The sequence below is a fragment of the Perognathus longimembris genome, chromosome 5, assembly GCF_023159225.1.
Source record: "Perognathus longimembris pacificus isolate PPM17 chromosome 5, ASM2315922v1, whole genome shotgun sequence".
Classification (NCBI taxonomy): domain Eukaryota; kingdom Metazoa; phylum Chordata; class Mammalia; order Rodentia; family Heteromyidae; genus Perognathus; species Perognathus longimembris.
This window is the reverse complement of record NC_063165.1, coordinates 75,219,908-75,232,607: the sequence shown is the minus strand read 5'-3', so window position 1 is coordinate 75,232,607 and position 12,700 is coordinate 75,219,908. Positions and strand designations below refer to the sequence as shown.

At 36.6% G+C, this 12,700-nt stretch overlaps 1 protein-coding gene across 9 annotated transcripts in view; it reads right to left on the bottom strand.

Annotated features, from left to right (window-relative positions):
- The window catches only part of Mecom (MDS1 and EVI1 complex locus), a 568,324-nt gene that overhangs the window by 371,513 nt on the left and 184,111 nt on the right, over nt 1–12,700 (bottom strand). The gene's annotated exons all lie outside the window — the stretch shown is intronic.

Genomic DNA, 12,700 nt, shown 5'->3' with positions numbered 1-12,700 from the left:
TGTTTTTTTTTTTCCTTTCCTAGAGAGGCCTCATTAATAGGCAATCCGCACTGTTTTCGTGAAATTAATGAGAACTTGTTATAGCGACCAAAAAACAAATGTGACACAGGACTCTGATAAGTTTTATCTGGGAAAGTTGAGGCTTTCTGCAGACAAAGTAAAAGCCCAGGATTGTCTTCCAATTGCGGTCAGAAGACACCAGAAGCTGCTTCATGTCGCTGCAGGATGCCTGTCGGATAGACAATTAAAGTGGCCTGGGAATGACATATCCCCTCTTGCCAACATAATTAAGGTGTATTATTTGTCAGAGAGGTCAACGGTGAACAAATGTCCTAGCAAACTGGGAATGAAAGACAGGGAAAGAGCAGATAATGAAATTCAGGGATGACAAATGGCTAGCAGGCTGACACCATGGCATCTGACAAAGAGAGATATCCAATGGCTCTGCAACTTTCTACTTGTGCTCTGAAAGGCTCTGATTTCGGAGCTTTTGTTTCTTCTATATGGGAGCTTGTGTGTATCATTAGTGCTATTCTATTTCCTTATAGAAAAATCATAATATTAACAGCTATAGAAGGAGGATGTAGCCCAGACAGAATTCAGTGCATAATATGATTTGGCACAATGTGTTCTCAATCCACTGCTCTTTTTTTCTCTACCTGCTATTTCATAGCCACCAAGGTAGTAGCCACCCAGACTTATCAGGGGTACTAGTACTGTTCTAAACACATTAGGCTAAGCACCCACCTTAGAGAATGAGCACCACCCAAGCAAAGGAACACTGAGTCCTGGATAGTGGATAGTGGATCTCACAAATTACCAAGCTTAAGTTTGTTCCTACCTTGTTTCAAAGACCTCACCAACCCTAAGAAAAGTGCCTGGTACCTGCTACATTCTTTAGATTGTGTCTGCTGTGTTTGAGCTGTGATAGACTTAAACATTGTGGCTTTAAAGACCATACAAAAGAAAGATGTAGCCAGGTTAGCTACTTTTCTGAACAGCACTTGCTTCCTTCTTACTCATTTATAAACCATATAGGTGGCCTCAAATCCATGGTACCACACACAGTCACCTTACAGTTCAGCATGTACAAACTAACCTGTATGCATCTAATACATACAAATGTTGAGCACAAGGGGCCTCCGTAATCATGTAATGCTACAATAATATGGGTACCAATTTCTTTCTACATCTACCATCATTCAGTTTTAAAAATATATCTTGACCACCTATTCTGTACCAGGCAGAGAGTTTTATGTGGGGATACGATGATACCCAAGACAAATATAGTCAATATGTTAGCCAGAAAGACAGGTGTTAGCCAATATCTACCAAGGTAAACAATAAATCGTAACTGTGATAAGAAGCAGATTTTTCATCCTGCAGATTTAACCTAGGCTGGTGTGTCAAGGAAATGATCATCAAGATGATGTAAATTAAATTAAATAAAGAATATGAGATACATAGTTCTGTGTGTGTGTGTGTGTGTGTGTGTGTGTGTGTGTGTGTGTGTGTGTGTGTAAAAGAGACAGCAATGGAAGGGAGAGGGAAGTAGAGGGAGCCTAGGAAGAGCATTTCAAGATGTCACAAAACTTCTGAAAAGAGGAAGTTGGGGCATTGGAGGAATGAAGGGCAGTCTGTGGGGTAAGAGACATCAGTGGAGTTGGAATGAGAGGCAGAACAACAGGCATGCCTTGAAGTTTCTCCTAAAGCCTATGGCTTTCACACATCTCCGTGAGCAGAGAAAACTGCCATGGAAGCATGGCCAAGCAGAAATCAGCCAATATGTCTGAGCAGTAGGGGCGTGGTAGGTAGTGAACAAAACATCTCATTTGTAGATTTTCTTTTGCCTCCAATGCAAACTCTATGTGATTTTTAGGGAATAAATTTGGAAAGCAGACACGTTTGTGGACATAATCACTAAAAAAATAAAGGACTCTGACATCTTGAAATCTGAAAGGGCAGCTTTTAAAAGTCCTTCCCTTCACAGGAGGCCAGCCACATAAATCAGAACCCCTTGTGTTGCAGGTATTGTGCAGGGCTTTTTACAACTATTTTCTCTTTCTTAATCTTCATGCAAGTGTTAAAAAGAAGCCTCCATTTTCTAATTGCAAAACAAAATAGAGAATAAGTGGATTGTTCAACATCAGAAAACTATCAGAAGGCGTGCGTCCTTGTCCATCTGACTCTAAGGTCTATGCATTTTCTTCCACAGTAAGGGTAATGCCTTCATCCCTGACAACCCATTCTCCAGGATAAATACAGTCATCGCTCTAAGCCATTCATTCAGAAAAAACTACAGTGATCATTTTGTGTGGGTCACCAAAGATCAACATATTGAAATGTGACAATTCAAGTCTAATCATTGTGTTGTATTTAGTTTTCAGGAAAGCAAGGGCCTCATCTTTCTATTTTAGTGAAAAGGTTTCTTTGACCTATATATACTATCTCATGAATACCTGTATGCCAACTTCTACTGCAAAATGCTGAGCACTGTTCACTAGCTTACCTTCCACCCAGCGGTCTGAATACTTTGAGGACTGTGGGTGCTTATTAGAAGCAGAGAGAGGTTGCTTGTGATGTATAGATGGCTTTCTGGACCCTTCTCTTCCTCTTTTGTACCTGCTCCTACTCCATGGCTCACCATTCCCCCGCACTCACTTCCCACTTTCTACTGTCTTCCTTTATTCCTTCTATACCTCTTAGGGTTTGTGTAGTTATGAAGGCTTTTTATAAACACTGCCATGTTTATTCTGCTGTCAGTCCCAGTACAGGAGGCCTGTTGGTGGTGAGAGCACTATCTATGCACAGAGTGGTAAGTTACTTATCTTCTTCCAAAAGGAGATGACACCTGTAATCATAGCTACTCAGGAGGCTGAGATCTATAGATTACAGTTCAAAGCCGAAGCTTGGATAGAAAAATCTGGAGATACTCCAATTATCATCTCTAATTACTAAGCAAAAACACAGAAGTGGAGCTGTGGCTCAAATGGTAGGGTACCAGCCTTGAGCCAAAATGCCAAATGAGTGTGAGGCTTTGAATTCAAACCCCAGTGTTGGTGCAAAACGATGAAAAAAGGAGATAATCTTGCACTTTCCTGGTGGCTGGAAGATTAAGCAGTGTGGCTGTGTATCTATGTTTTATACCACCCCTGTCTGAAGAGTGTCAGTCGCCAGTACATTCAAGGACTCATCTCTCTTTGCATTTCTGAGTTCCTTGCAGAGGACTGTTACACGGTAGGGTTTTCATTATTGTTGTTGTTGCTTTTGTTGTGCTTTGTTTCATTTTTCCTAGACTCATTAACAATACATGGTACAAATTTGTATTAAACATTTTACTCACAAATTAACATCAATAAAAGAAGTAGAGGACTGGGAATGTGGTAGAGTGCTTGCCTAGCATGCATGAGGCCCTGGGTTTGACTGCTCAGTACCACATAAACAGAAAATAAGTAATAAAAAAATTAAGAAGAAAAAACATTTAAAAATTTTTAAAAATACTTCCTTACCCTCTAAAAAAGGAGTATATATTTCTGTATAACCAGGCAAAGAACTTAAACCTTATTTTTAAAAAAAATAAACATTCTATCCCCCAAACAAAGCAAATCATTACCCCCAAATGACAGAAAATGTCAGCTAATTAAATAAGTTGAGAACTTAAAGCTGAATACAAGTCTACTAATGATTTGATTGCTCATGGACACTAGCCAATTCCTGATTTTCGGCTGTATGTTTTGGCATACTCTATTATATTGGGCATTATAAACAATCCCGAGACAAAGTGGGATTTGCCATAGGGAGAAAAAACTTTAAAATATTTTCACAATGTCTGTAATACAATGGTCCTATAAAAACATATGAGGCTAAATATATGTCATTTTAAAACTGTAATGTATATGTCTCTCTGTGTGTATGCAGTAATGCTCAATGTCTTCCACAAACAATCTGGTCATTGCTCTGCATAAAGCAAATTCTTATTTCTAGGAAGTAAAAAATGCAGAGGAGATAGGATGTATCCTTATTTGTGTGTGTGTGTGTGTGTGTGTGTGTGTGTGTGTGTGTGTGTGTGTGTTAGTACCAGGACTTGAATCCAGGAGCTGCGCGGGCTCTGTCCCTTTGCTTTTTTCTCAAGGCTGGTGTTCTACCACTTGAGCCACAGCTCCATTTCTGGCTTTTTGGTGGTTAATTGAAAATAAGAGTCTCATGGGCTTTCCTTCCCTGACGGACTATGAACAGCACTCCTCAGATCTCAGCCTCCCGAGTAGCTAGGATTACAGGCCTGCACCATGCATGCACAGCTTGGATTCATTCTTAACTAGGGATGTCAATCACTCTGACGTCATATCTCAGAGCTCTGCTGTGGCTGTGATTCCGACCAAGTACTGGTGGTTTTACTTATTGTCTCTATTGGTGTTTGGGGATGAGAGATAATTGAACATATAATCCTGGACGCCACATTCTGAATCAGAGATTTACGGATTAAAAGGAATAAGCCACGTTTCCCCCCAAGACTAGTAACTTTCACACGTCCCAAATTCATGTCAAGTACTTCATTAGATTTCAAGAGTCACAGTAAAGTGGAAGTCCTTCTCATCTACATTTTTATTCAAATAACAACTAAGAAAAAAGGGATACAAAACTTAGAGCCTATTCTTCTCCAAGTATATGTGCAATTTACAAAATTCTCCTAGGAAATAAAAAAGGGACACTGGGGTTTATGCACTAGCACCATTGCAACCCAAGCAGAGGAGCAACACACTCCCTACTAGGAGAGCTTAGTCCACCTCTGAACACAATGACATCTTTTACAGAGAGGCCAGGACTAGGAGTCTCCTGGAAGAGCATATTACTTAAAAATGGATCCACTGAATTTCAGCAAGAAATGCACAGTAACCCGCTCTTGATATTTTTAAATTTCTGGTTAATATTACTATGATATTTTACATCTTTTAGCTCCCAATATCCAAAACACTCAAATTGAGAAGCCCTTTAAATCTATGGCTATGAACCAGCAACTTGCCAATATTTCTAATGGAAGACTCCAAAACTACATAACAATACATATATTGACTTCTTGTTTCAATGAGTATCAAGATTAATTGTCCCTGTAAAGGTAAATAAATATTGACAGAGGTTTCACTTTGGTCCATATTTTCTACTTTAGGTCAATAAATCTTGGTATTCACTTCAACTGAAGTCAATATCAGATTATTATTAATTCATGGTATATTTGACTAGAAACCAAAACTACAACTTAACATACACAATGTAGTTCATAGACCAATTTATGTTCAAATAAATACATGGAAAGAAAAACCACCAATTGTTTCATAAATCTAATGGAAACTGAACTACAACATCCAGCTAGTATGTGTATAAAACAATAGGTGATTATTCACTTACATTTAAATATATCCAGTATACAAAAGGTGAATTTTTTTATCTCACATCCTAGGATTTTTCTTTGTGTAACTGCTTACAATTACTGGTGAGTTTTGTGTATACAGACAAATGTTCATGAGGGGAGAAAGAAGGAAGAAGACAGTAAGGAAAGAGAGAGAGAAGGAAAAGGAGAGTAAAAAAGGAAAGAAATAGAGTTTAAAAGAAAGGCAAAATGGCAGGAGAATTGAGAGGCACAAAATAAATAAATGAAAATCCAGAAGGAGAAGAAGATTCTAGAATCAAGTAGAAAACTAAAATATTACTAGGGATCAGCTGTGTATTTTCATGAATTTCTGCAAAAGATATTTATTTCTTCCCAATATTATTTCTCCATTTAAAAATTTGCTTCTGCCCAATTCTACTGACTTACACGTTATAAATATCCTAGCTTTTCATCGAAGATCTAAAACGCTAAGGGCTATTAATGTACATAAATAACTCAAAGAAAATTTAGAGCAAATATTTTAATACAGTAAAGTTCAGATAAGTTCATTAAAATCCCAAGGATTGAGACATTCCTACTAATAATGAAAAAAAACCTTTATCACTAATAGATTAATTTTTCTTATGAAATTATGATGCATTTGGTTCCTTTGAAGACACACTAATATCTGAGTACAGGCTGCTTAAAAGAACTTACTCATCAACACTAGAAATTGACAAGCATATCAAAAGACTTATTGATCTTTCTCCTGAGCTATGCAGATCATTTGTAGTAAAGCAAGCACTACATAAGACTGATAACATTAGCTACTTGATATTACCCAGGGACGGCTTTGCCCATTAGCAGGGCTTTAAGTTCACATTCCTGAAGCATGATATTTCTTGATCTTTACTGTTGTTCTTTTAAATCAAAACAAAGTTTAACACATCTGTCTTTACCTTTCAAATTTTTCATATTAGTCAGAACTTTCTGGTTATTCTTTATTCAGTCAAGGATCCTAAAATTCAAAATTTATCTTAAATATAACACATTTTCTAAAAATTATGAGCCATAACCCTATGGAGGGATGCATTACATATCTTGGAGGAATATATTACAATGAGACATTTCTAAATATCTAAATCACTCCTTTGAGTCACTGGGAGAGTTTTAGAAGTGAAAGGAAATGTGAAGATCATTGCATTCAACATGTTTACTTTAAAAATAGAAAACCAAAGCAGGAGAGACGACACAGCAAGGGCAAATGAGAACTCATGTCTCATTTGTTACCTACAAAGGCATGGTGATCAGATACAGTATATTTATTGCCAAAAATTTGGCAATGAATGTACAGTGTTACATTTGGTTGGTAAGTTTCTGAACAGAAAGATTTTCAAACAAGCCATGAAATCAGTGCTTTAAAAATGTATTTACTATCCTAGAGATCCTACCAAATTTGATGTGGTTCTTAGTGGCAAAAAGTAGAAGACTTGAGGGTATTAGGAGAAACTAAACTCTCTCTAATTGATCCTTCATCTTTAAAAAATAAACAATAATAACAAAAATCAAGTTGACATTGAACTTGAGTACAAAAAGCATGCCTCTAAAATGTAAAGGTTCACCAAATCAAGGAAGCTAGTTAATGATGGAGCAGGATATATGAGGACATTGAAAGAAGGAAGTTCATCAACATATTACAGAATTACATATTGGCAGCTTAAGCATGAAGCATCTATGAGAAAATAATTGTGGTCAGAAAACACTAGGTGGAGTTTGTTTGTAGGCTCATGGTAAGCAATAAAGAGTTAATACAACCAGAATCTCCTTTAAGAAAGATCTTCTGGCATCAGTGCTAAGGAAGGGTGTGTGGAAGGTAAGGATCTGGGATGCACAATTACCTGCTGACAGTGGGGTTTGGTTTATCCAGGAAGGATAAGAGACACTTCCAAAACTAATTGATTTGAATTGTAAAAAGAAAGAAGGCTAAGAATGAATGGCAAATAAGAAATAGGCCAACTAGGGTTTCAGTGTGGAATTCCTAAACTATAAAATCCAATGCAAAAGTGCTCCAAATAACAATCTCCATATAATATCCTCAGATAAAGCCTTGTGAAAATGAGCTCATAGCCCCAAATTATAAAACATACAAAGAAAATATTAGAAAGCATAATATCCAGTCATAAGGAACTTCAGCATGAAATATAATCTCAACATAAATCACATATGTGAAAACATGTGACAAATGAATGTGTATAAATCTAAATAATCAAGAGGAGCATTCATAACTTGTAGGATAAGCTGAAACTACAAGATGTTTATTTATAGTTAGAACATAAAATATGCACCCAACGCCAAAAGAAAAAAACATAGTACTTTTTCTAGTGACAGAATATAAAAGAACTAGAAGTGACAATGTGGCTCAAAGTGGTAAAGTGCTAGCCATGAGCTGAAGAGCTCAGGGACAGTGCTCAGGCCTTGAGTTCAAGCCCCAGGACCAACAATATAATAAATAAATAAATACAAAAAAATTCAAGATTAAAAATAATAATAAGGCTCTAATAAAGGAAACATCAATTAATAAGCTAGTACCAAAAACAAGGAGAAATAACTAAAGAGAAAGTTTTAAAAGTAGATTACTAAAGGAGTGACATTAGTCAAGATGCTTCATCCTTGTAAAATGATTTGAATGGTAACTCCTTAGCACAACTACTTAAAGATAATAAAAATCTATTTAGAAAAGTAATAGTAGTCATTGGGAGTCTGTGGTGCAGAAGAATAAAAACAGGTGAATAAATAATATTTTCTATAATAATTATCCCCAGAAAAATTTTAAACTAGATTACAATAAATTGGAAGCAGAATTCTCAGCAACAGCTTTTAAAATGGAGTGATATTGTCAATGTGCTAAGAGGAAATGTCAACCTTTAGTTGTATAATCCAAGGAACTGTTATTGACAAATTAGTATAAAGTAAAAACATTTTCAGATGGATAAAAGCAAAGAGAATTTACCTTTAGTAAGCATTGCTAAAAGAACACAAAAGACATTAAACAGTTCAAGGTGAGTCCTACTGAATCTATGAGGAAGGGACAGACACATGAGACAAAGATGAGAAAATAAATAGGTAAGTAATGATTAAACACATTAACAATATGATTCATTTGGAAGACATAAGCAAAAATTTAAACTAAAATCCTGGGCAGCCATTTGTAAGGAAATGGAAGGACTTGGAAAAAATTATACTAAGTGAAGTGAGCCAGACCCAAAGAAACATGGACTCTATGGTCTCCCTTATTGGGAATAATTAGCACAGGTTTAGGCAAGTCACAGCAGAGGATCACAAGAGCCCAATAGCTATACCCTTATGAACACATAAGATGATGCTAAGTGAAATGAACTCCATGTTATGGAAATGATTGTTATATCACAGTTGTAACTACTTTCAACATCCCATGTGTATCTGTAGCTTCTACTATTGATGATGTTCTCGTATCACCTTCCTGTGGTTGTATCTACACTAACTCTGTAATCTTATCTGAGTATATTGGAAACCGTCTATACTGGTATTAGAACTAGGAAATTGAAAGGGAATACCAAAATTGAGAGACACAGGGTAAAAAAAAGACAAACTACAAAAGCAATACTTGCAAAACTGTTTGGTATAAGTGAACTGAACACCTCATGGGGGGGAAGGGAAAGGGGGAGGAGGGAGAGGGGAATGAGGGACGATGCAACAAATAGTACAAGAAATGTATCCAATGCCTAACGTATGAAACTGTAACCTCTCTGTACATCAGTTTGATAATAAAAATTTGATAAAATAAAATCCTAGTCAGGACTACCACTAGAAAAAAGCAATGTGAAGTAACATGCTTTATAGTAGAATGTTTATTTTTTAATTTAATTTTATTGTGGAGGTGATGAATAGAGAGGTTACAGTTACATATGTAAAGTAGTGAGTACATTTCTTTTCGAACATTAATACCTCCTCATTTTTCTCCCACTTTGAATATTTCTTTAAAAACAAAAAAAAGAATAAGTATTGTTGACTGTGAGACTTTGCTAAGAAAAAGAATTAGGTACTTGTTAGTGCTTATGAAAAGAAGGTAAATAGAATATAATAAAGGGATTTTTTTCCCAATTCATCCAATTGTCCATTAAGCAAGAGAAGGAAGGGGAAATAGTCCAATAGTGCAATCTACTCTGAAGGCTGAGGCAGGACCATCACTTGAGCAATGAGTGTGAAATCAGTCTGAGCAACATATAAAGACTCTACCTTAAGGACACAGGCAGATAGACAGATAGAGAGAGGGAAGGAAGGAAGGAAGGGAGGGAGGGAGGGAGGGAGGGAGGAAATGCAAAGTAAAAAATAAAATGATAGAAATAAATCCAAATAGATCCTAACCATAATAGATATCAATTAGAGTGAAAGAAAGAATTTTTCTTTCTTGGTATTTTACCAAGTTTCAGTTAAGAAACAAAATGCAACATGTACTGAAATGTCATACTGTATCAGTAGTATGTACAAGTATTATGGGTCAGTTAAATAGATATGTTGTGAGAATGGAATTTTATGCCTCTATCAGAAAGAATGACATTGCCCATTTGTAAGGAAATGGAAGGACTTGGAAAAAATTATACTAAGTGAAGTGAGCCAGACCCAAAGAAACATGGACTCTATGGTCTCCCTTGTTGGGAATAATTAGCACAGGTTTAGGCAAGTCACAGCAGAGGATCACAAGAGCCCAGTAGCCATACCCTTATGAACACATAAGATGATGCTAAGTGAAATGAACTCCATGTTATGGAAACGATTGTTATATCACAGTTGTAACTACTTTCAACATCCCATGTGTATCTGTAGCTTCTACTATTGATGATGTTCTTGTATCACCTTCCTGTGGTTGTATCTACACTAACTCTGTAATCTTATCTGAGTATATTGGAAACCGTGTATACTGGTATTAGAACTAGGAAATTGAAAGGGAATACCAAAATTGAGAGACATAGGGTAAAAAAAGAGAAACAACTACAAAAGCAATACTTGCAAAACTGTTTGGTGTAAGTGAACTGAACACCTCAGGGGGGAAAGGGTAAGGGGGAGGGGGGAGGGGAGTATGAGGGACAAGGTAACAAACAGTACAAGAAATGTATCCAATGCCTAACGTATGAAACTGTAACCTCTATGTACATCAGTTTTATAATAAAAACTTTAAAAAAATGCCAAAAAAAAGAAATGTATCCAATGCCTTATGTATGAAACTGTAACCTCTCTGTACATCAGTTTTATAATAAAAACTTAAAAAAAAAGATATGTTGTGAGAAACAGCACCTAACTAAAACCTATATAAAATCTATAAAGTGACAATAAATGAAATAAAGATACATATTCTTTAAGAGAGACACAAATCAAAATTCTTCCAGAGTGATACGAGAAGAAAGAAGGACTCAGTTTGAAACACAAATTATTTTTCCAGGCTTTGTAGGTGTAGATTAACAACAACAACAAAAAGTATTGGCAACTTGTAGACCAAAGATTTCAGTGATCAGTAATTAAAGTACACACACACACACACACACACACACACACACACACACACACACACTATTTCACTAAAGGAAAAAAAAGCACTGAAATGGAAAAATAAAATGAATAATCTCAGAGTGAACAAAAGTCTTTTAAATGAAATCAATTTATCGCCATGAATAACCATTCCTCCTCTCTTTTGCACATGCCTCACAACAGTAAAAACTTCCTAATATCCCCAAAGAAAACTATAAACCAATGTTTACAAACTGCTTCTTTCAGGCTATCAGCATTCAGCTACCAGCCAGAGCCCAGGTCGCCAACAAAGCTAGCATTATGATAGGTTGCTTCCAATCTCCAGGGGATCTCAGTGACCACATGATAAATTTCCATTTTCTTCAGGCAGGTTTCCTGTGTCGTGTTCCAGTAAAGTGCACGAGCTCCCCAAACCTACTATGCAACCTGCCATGCCATCCCATCACATTCACCAATTGTCAATTGTTCCTTTTGTGGGTTTAAGAGGGAATATAATTCCACCCGTTTGTTCTACTTTTCCTTGCTAATTTTTGTTTAACTCACTAAGACATGCCTGGAGCACACTTAACACATTAAAACAAAAAGAAAAACAACATAACTTGGGACTCGCACTGCTAAAGATAGAAATGCCTTTTTAGTCTTCCCTCATCCAGGGCATGAATAATGTTTCATTTCTGAGCATAGCTGTGAATCCAGTCTCCTGGGGTCAGTGGCATGACCCCAGCAACTTTGAAGAAGAATCTAAAAGGAAGAGAATAGATGTGCAGCTACTTCGATTTTGCAGCAAATGAGAGTGAAAGGAAATTGGGGAATAGGAATTAGCTCTTTATGGAAAGCAAATTTGGCTGAGCTGACCAATTCAACAACAACATCAGTCAAGCCAAGTATGTGACACTAAAGCCTGCTAAACAAATGGGTCCTTCCTCCATTCACTCCCATGCTCATGTTAAGCCATTATTAAAATTGGTTTAGCCAATCTTACGACGACATTTCACTATTGTTCTGGAATTTATATCCTGAATCATTAACAAAGAAAATCTCTACCTTTAACCTAAATAGGAAATACAAAATAACTATTTGGGAAAAGCAAAGTCACAAAAAGATATGGAACATCAATTTGAATATAGTTATTTAACATATGTATATTTAACACTAATATCATGTAATGCAATCTACAATGCTACTATAAATAATATTAGTGGAATAATACTAACATTATTTCATAGTTTAAGAAAATAAGTAGCTGGACACCAGTTGCTCACAACTGTAATTTGATCTACTTAGAAGGCAGAAACGATGAGGATCATGGTTCTAGGCCAGCCTCAGCAAAAGCTTTACAATATCACATCTCAACCAAGACAAAAGCTGGGCATGGTGCCATGAATGTGTCATGACAGCTAGAGTGGGAAGCATATAGACGAAGATCAGGGTCTGGGGCAGAGTGAAAAAAAAGTGAGATTCGATTGCTGAAAGAATCAGAACAAGAAGGACTAGAGAAGTGAAGTTCAATGTCTTCTCTTTTTTTTGCCAGCCCTGGGGCTTGAACTCAGGGCTTGAACACTGTCCCTGGCTTCTTTTTTGCTCAAAGCTAGCACTCTGCTAACTTGAGCCACAGTGCCACTTCTGGCCTTTTCTATATATGTGGTGCTGAGGAATCGAACCCAGGGCTTCATGTATACAAGGCGAGCACTTTTACCACTAGGCCATATTCCCAGCCCAGAATGTCTTCTTAAGAAGCACGAGGCCCTAAGTTCAAACTTCCATACAACCAAC